Below are 6,000 nucleotides of genomic sequence, written 5' to 3'. Positions count from 1 at the left end.
CATAGACATACCCGTAGATGTGACTCTGGCTTCCTTCAAAACCCGTCATTAATATGGGATGATGAACGACCTTACTTTGCGGAACTTTGGCCTCCTTGAGAGTCTTCATAGTAACAAGGTTTGTAGAAGCACCTGTATCTATGAGAACTCTCCTAAACTCAGAATCTTTGATAGAAGCAGTTACGAACAGAGCTCGATTATGTCCTTCCTCTGCCATCCGGTCTTCCTCAGTGAAGGTGATGTTATTGATTGAAAGTTCAGATATCATGGACACTTGTTCAACCTCCGAAGACGATGGAACCATTTGCGCATCAGATGATATTTTGTTGAGTGCGGCAAACGTGTCGGTACGTTGATCTCTGGAGAAATGCAGGAGTTCACATAGATTATCGATCAAATGTGTGACCTCCTGTTCCACCGGCTTTTCATAGGTGGTGAAGATGTTGGCTTGAGGGATACCGTCAGTGGTGTCAAGAGATGAGCGTTCCACCACTTGAGCTCCTAAGATTCTTGTCAGGTCCACCATGCAGTTGAACAAATTATCAATTACTTCTTTCAATCGATTTATGTTCCTTTCCAAAATCTCTTGCCTTCGTTCCTGTTCATCCAGTGACGGAATTTCTCCGTCAAATGCATCAATAGATGAAAAAGGAGTAGTAAAGTACGGATAACGAATATTACCAGAATCATTCGGATGAGCCAGAGAAGCGTCACCATTTGAAAGATTCTGACTGGAGTTTTGAGAAACTATATTAGATCGAAGGCCAGCCATCTTTGTGAGAATGAGAGATTGCAACTGAGAGATTAACCTCCCACTGTGGTCGCCAATCTGTGGATGAGGGAAAACGGTTTGCTGGTTTTTAGGAAAATGAAGAGACAAACGTGTTGTCGAGACTCCTTAACCGAGCAAACTTCTCAACCTCACACAGATGCACTGCAAAGGGAGTGCTTAGATTGGAGAGATCAATCTGTAGGACTCCGTCCTAAACCAAGTTAATGGTTGTTCCAGAGTCAATTCGGTCGCAAGGAGGGAGATGGGTTGATCTGTAGGAGGGAAGCTAAGAATTGTGTGGGATCAATGATGATCAAGGATTGTGGATGTGTTGAAGGTTTCTGCAATAATTGGTGAACTGGTAAGTTCGAATAAGTTCTCGTAGATTGACGAATTCTTGAGAGTAGTTACTCGAGAAATTCTGTATGAATGATTACTGATGATGTAATTCTGTTCTTCAATCATGGATTCAGAGACTTATTTATATTGTCAGAGTTGTGAACACATTGATCCCTGTAAGTGTGACGGTTTCTTGAGTGAAAGAGTGGAAAAATGGGAGATCGTGTTAAAGTCAGTTCCATGTCCTGTGGAGACTTGACTGATCGTGCACCCATTACTTTGCTAACTCCTTCAACTGTTTGCACGACTTACGCACATTTCTCGTCGTGGATGAATCCACGTGCCGTAGACCGCCAGACCAAAACCCTAAGTGATATCCCCCCATTTTTGACGTGATTGATGTCTCACGAATCGTGGAGTCTGTATGACAAATGTGTCTTAGCTAGTCAGTTGTTGACCGATCAAACAATGAGTCTAGGTTTTGTTGAATCGATCACTTTTGACAAATGCTCAACGATTCATGAATATATGTTAATGTTGCTCGTCTGAGAAAATATTGTAAATTCGACGAGTTGTTGAATATTGATGAGTTACTGAATATATGTGGGTTATTCGAGAAACTGAGCAAGTTGTAGATGGTGGATTTTCGACAAGGGTAAAATCGTAAAACCATAATTATACATACTCCGGATCCGGCAATCGTATGAGTAGTGAGACTCATGTCTCTCATTAAAGCATGAAAGCTCATGCCATAAATCTCTGACTGAGAAGGATGTCTCTCAGAGTATATGTAGATGTGTAGTCTCCCAGCTGAGGCCACGACACATCTCATGAATACTGAGCAATTTCAGTAATTATTTCTGTATAGAATCGAAAGATTGGAAGGCTCCTAGACAGCATGCCTGCTAGTATAGAGCAACAACGTCTTCAGGATGCAACCAAGTTTTCCCTGACTATATAGGAGAAATATGACACTCCAGCAAGTTCATATTGCTCAACTCTCAGATAATTAATACTCCTAGACAGCATGCCTGCTAGTATAGAGCCATCAATTAATTATCTCTGATCGTAACTGAATATGCAACTATATTCTACGATTATTCGAATATTTCGTTACTTCAACTTATGGTTCTTCCCAGCAGAGTTCCATGGGTTAGTAATACATATTCAACGTACGGGCATCTGAGCATCGAATAAGCCTTGACTAAAATGGTGCAAGTGTACTTGCAATAATGCACATACCAGCATCTGAATGCACAAACGAGCATTTCGGAACACGAAGGAACGATGAACCTATGCAAAATAGGAAGAAGAAAAATAATAATAAAATATTAGCAAAGGCGCCAGGGGACAAGGCTCACCAGCCGTCCAGTCATGCCATGACCAGTCCCACGCCCAATTTTATATTTTATTATTTTTCCCTGATCTCATGAAAATTCTCATTTGAGCAAATCTCATTCGTTTCAAGGAAACTCCCAGTCTCATGGTGTTTCCGCACGCCAAGGAAATAATAAAATTAGGAAAAGGTGTCGCGGGCCAAGCCCACTAGCCGGCTGGCCATGCCCTAGCCGTGGCTGGTCCCACACCTCATGGTTCCTTATTATTTTATTATTTCCCTCATTCCATGAAAACTCCCTGATTTCATGATTTTTCCCTAAACCCATGAAAAGTATTATAAAATTAGGGAAACCGTGGGACCGGGCCCTAGTCGGCCGGTCATGCCCTAGCCGGTCCCACACGTCCCTTATTTTATTATTATTTGTTTTGTTTTCCTCATTCCATGAAAACTCTCTGATTTCAACAAAATACCTTGGTTTCAACAAAACTCTTTGATTTTATGATATTTCCCTAAAATCATGAAAATTACATAAAATTGGGAAGAGTGCCCTGGGACCGTGCCCGTTGGCCGGCCGACCATGCCCTGGCCATTGCCGGTCCCACTCTCCATCATTCCCTATTTTATTATTATTTTATTTTCCTAATCTCATGGAAATTCCTTAATTTCATGAAATTCTTCAGTTTTTATAGAATTTCCCTCAAATCAGAGAAAAAATACAGAAAATTATATAAAATTGGGAAAAGTGTTGCGGGACTGAGCTTGCTAGTTGGCCGGTCATGCCATGGTCGGTCCCACACTTTGCAATACCCTATTTTATTAACTATTTTTCATCATCTCATGAATTTTTCCTAGTTTCAGCAAAACCCTGGATTCTGCATATTTTCTCAAAATATTGCTCAAACGTGCATCAGAAAATATCAAAACTCTCAGGACTGAGACACGAACACCATGGTGACACGGGCATATCCCCTTGATCGACCAAGGGTGGCCCTAAGGCTTGCAAATATCCGGTCCCACATGTTTTAGTTATTTTGACCTAATTTGCTCAATTGCCCGTATTAGGTCCAAACTCTTTTCAAACAATTGAGGGTTTGCTCAAATGACCACTAATTGGTCCCACGACTACCAAGGGCCAGTCTCATGACCTCTTGGTCGGTCCCTCATCTTTTCATGGCTAGGTTTTACTACCTATCGCTCACACGAGCATCATTTTAATAAATGATTAAACCAGCATTTAATCATTCTTTCACCAACTAGTCTTCAAGAGACTTTGGTATTTTGCTCATTCGAGCATCTGGGTGTTACATGGTAGACTCATCATCCCATGTAGCCGGTCCCTGCTTTGCTCTGCGGTTGATTTTCAATAAATCATCAATTCATTAAAATTAGGGTTTTGAATCCAGAGTTCTGCAAAACATAATTCTGAACAGATTCAAATACTGATAATTTTATGTTGATCCCGTGATCAACACTTTTATTTATTATACTCGGCCCATCAGTCAGTATCTTAAATTAGTATTTTATTTGGTCCTGCTACCAAAAATTCATCAAACGAGCAATATTTGCTCAGATTAGCAATATTTGCTCAAACCGGCAATATTATTTGCTCGAACTAGCAATATTTGCTCAGATTAAAGAATATTGGTTCAACTATCAATATTCAACAATTCAGCAACACGGTTTGCTCAAGTTATCAATATTTATTTGACAATGAAATTTTTTCCTCAGCAGGCATGTTCGATCCATGAGTCTCAGAACATTTGCAAATTATGTTCAACTCAGCAATACAAGGACTCATCGTCCCACAAAGTCAGCAACTGACTCCACAATCACGAGACATCAATTGTGTCACATGGGGGATATTAACTAGGGTTTTGGTCTGGCGGTCTACGACACGTGTGTCTAAACACACGACGAGAATGTGAGAAAGTCGTGCAATCAGTTGGAAGAGTCATCAAAGTAGTGGGTGGAAAATTAACCAAGTCTCTGCACGATGAGCAACTGGTTTTGACATGATTTCCAACTTCCCCACTCCCTGACTCCAGAAACTGTCACACTTCATGGGATCATGGTGTTTTCAATATAAAAGACCTCTGAATCAGGATTGAAAAGGACATGAATTTCTCGACAAGTTCATACAGACAATCTTTCGTCTACACGAACTCATCGTCTGAGCAATCACTCTCAATTGAGTAAAATTCAATCATTCAGAACTTTCCTGCGCTGAATTCACAACACACCTACAATCTCAGCTCACCATTGATCCCACACATTTCTCAGCTTCCATCCTATAGATCAACCCATCTTCTCTTGTGACTGAATTGACTCTGGAACGACCATTGTTCTTGGTTTAGGACGGAGTCCTACAGATTGATCTCTCGAACTTAAAGCACTTCCTTCTTGCAGTGCATCTGTGTGATGTTCAACATTTCGCTCGGTTCAAGGAGTCTTCACACAGACGTCTCCTCAATTCCGTAAAAACCAACAAATCGTTTTTCCCCATCTACAGATTGGCGACCATAGTGGGAGATTAATCTCTCCGTTGCAATCTCACAATTTCAAAAGATGTCTGGTCTTAGGTCTGGGTTAGTTACAGGTTCCAATACAAACGACGCTAGCACTAGCAACAACAACAATGAGGATATCCCGGAAACCATTCCGGCCTCTAACACTGACGGTGGTGATGTTACTCCTCCTCACGCTAACACGAAAGGTCATCCTCTGTTCCGCCGACATCCTGAGAAAGCCAGAAGAAACCCACCACCCACCATGGCTGATCTCATCAAAATGCAAGAAACTCTTGCAAAGAATCAAACTGATATGGCTACAACACAAAAGGAGCTGTTTGATTATCTGAAGACTCTCACTGACAAGATGTCAGAGAAAACTCAAGGAAAGGGAAAGGAAAATGAGAAATCCTCAGATGCTGATCCTGAGGAGGTTCCAATTCATACAGTGGATGACGACGAAGTCCGCAAAGTCACAGACGATCCATCAGCGAAGGAACCATCAAATTTCATTACTCGGGAATATTTGGAGCGCCTTTTGGAGAACCGTGGAAAGGATAAGACATCACATGTCCATCGTCACCAGCCTCCATACCCTGCCGCTACGCAAAGGATTCCTCTTATGAAAGGTTATACTTCTCCGACCTTCACTCTGTATGATGGAACTGGAAACGCTCGAGAACATGTCTCTCGTTTTCTGGAAGCCTTGGGGGAACACGAACACAACCATGTTGTTCGCCTCAAGGAATTTTCAAAATCATTGAAAGGCAAGGCATACACCTGGTACAACAACATCGCACCAGGGACTATCAACAATCGGGGAGAAATGATTAATGCCTTCTACAGAAAGTACTTCTTTGTGTCAGAACAAGTCACTCTCTCTGATCTTGGAAAAATATTTCAAAGAGTCAGTGAAATTCCCAATGACTACGTGAAGATATTCGGAGTCCAGGCCCTGGACTGCCATGATCTAAATATCACGGAACAACAACTGGTGGACTTATGCATCAATGGCATGATCCCGATCTACAGAGCTTTAATGG

The sequence above is a fragment of the Papaver somniferum genome, chromosome 10 (assembly GCF_003573695.1).
Source record: "Papaver somniferum cultivar HN1 chromosome 10, ASM357369v1, whole genome shotgun sequence".
NCBI classification, from domain to species: Eukaryota; Viridiplantae; Streptophyta; class Magnoliopsida; order Ranunculales; family Papaveraceae; genus Papaver; species Papaver somniferum.
Note: the sequence above shows the minus strand (reverse complement) of the source record.